Source organism: Peromyscus leucopus, chromosome 7 (assembly GCF_004664715.2).
Source record: "Peromyscus leucopus breed LL Stock chromosome 7, UCI_PerLeu_2.1, whole genome shotgun sequence".
Classification (NCBI taxonomy): domain Eukaryota; kingdom Metazoa; phylum Chordata; class Mammalia; order Rodentia; family Cricetidae; genus Peromyscus; species Peromyscus leucopus.
In genome coordinates this window covers 34,159,615-34,161,294 of record NC_051069.1, presented here as the reverse complement: position 1 = coordinate 34,161,294, position 1,680 = coordinate 34,159,615, and positions in this window count along the sequence as shown.

Here is a 1,680-nt window from a genome sequence, read left to right as displayed (position 1 = left end):
TTACATGAGCTCTTGATAAAGGAAGAGACTTATGTATTGTGCTTTTTGTAGAAAATATGTGTGTCTGAACACTGAAATCCCACTAAACATAGAGATCTGAGCCTACATCTCCATAAGTGAGTTGGATACTGGTGAATCATCAATGTCACAAACATCTTTCTCAAGTGGAGTCACAACTATCCAAGATCAACGTGGAGACACATGCTAATGGTTCAGTAAACCACAGGAGAATTGGTATGTAGTTTTCTTCACAGTGTTTTATGTATTGATCTCTCTGATCCTCATGAAATAACTGGAAACTCAAAAAGGAAAGAATTTCCTTGATAACATACTGATCCTGATGCTTAGAAATGTTTATGAGTAGTTTGAAGTCACAATTTAAAATTGGTAAAGCAGGAAGAGAATTTCAATATAAGATAGATTAGATCAAGTTGGCCTGTGGGCATATCTGTAAGGATCAGCTTGATTACTGATGTGTATGCCACTATGGGTAGCACAATTTCTTAAGCTGAGGTCCAGGACTGTGGAATCTGGATAAAACAAGATGAATATAGAGATAAATGCATTTGTTATTTCTTTGCTCTTGACTATGACAATAACTAGCTGCCTCTAGTTCCTGCTTTGACTCACCCCCAATGATAACCCTTTGTACCTGAAAGTCTCTTTTCTTAGTATGTTTTATCAAAGCAATAGAAAAGACACAAGATCAAAATGGTGTAATGATAGTGCATAAAGTATAGACAGAGTGCAAAATCTAAAGTGCTTGGAGACTGCCATTGTATTGTGTCCAGGGTCTCAGAGTGTTCCTTGACTTCAGAGAGCTACCAGAATTAAGGAATGAAGACATTACATGTTTCTTGACCAAACAAGCCAGCTTTTGATGGTTTCCAAAGTTTTGGCATACCTCATAACCTCGGAGTGAAATCTGAGGTGGTGTCCAAAGTCTCACGGTGTTCAAGGACTCAAAGGATGACTTGGGATAGGGGATGAAATCTTCTCATGCTCCCTAACCTCAGAGACTCAGTAGCAATGAGTGCAAAAGATTCAGCCTTCACTTTGACCTATGAAAGCACCCAGGGTGGGATCTGAAGTGTCAGCACACTCTTCAGAGGTGACTGGCAATGTGGGCCAAGCTCTTGATATATTTCTGATATTTACATCTTGTTTTTAATACATAGACCCACTGTTATTATTATAATATTAATATAATAGAATTGGTAATTTCTATTAGTAACCAAGTAAAAGTACTTGCCAAGGAAGCTTGAGACATGAATGCGTTCAAGTCCCTAGCACTCACATGAAAAACCAGGTGTGGCCATGTGTATATCTCCAAGATTTTGGGGGGCTGGCCAACAGCCTACCTCAATGATTAATTAGTGATCATGTCTCAAAGAATAAGAAGAAGAGTAATTGATCAGGACATGTGAGGTCTTCCTGTGGCTTTCATGTATACATACAGGCCCATACTCCAAAGATGTGCATAACATGACATACCCACTTGTACACATACACAATGGACAGAATTTAATAATGTGAGAGTCCTTTATTAGAGCATAAAATAGTGTTCCAAAGACCACAAAATATATGCTGACTCTTTTACTATGAAAAAATATAAATTAAGTTAGCAAGGTAGAGTGACATGCAACTGAAAAGATGAGACAAACATATGCCCACTGTAAT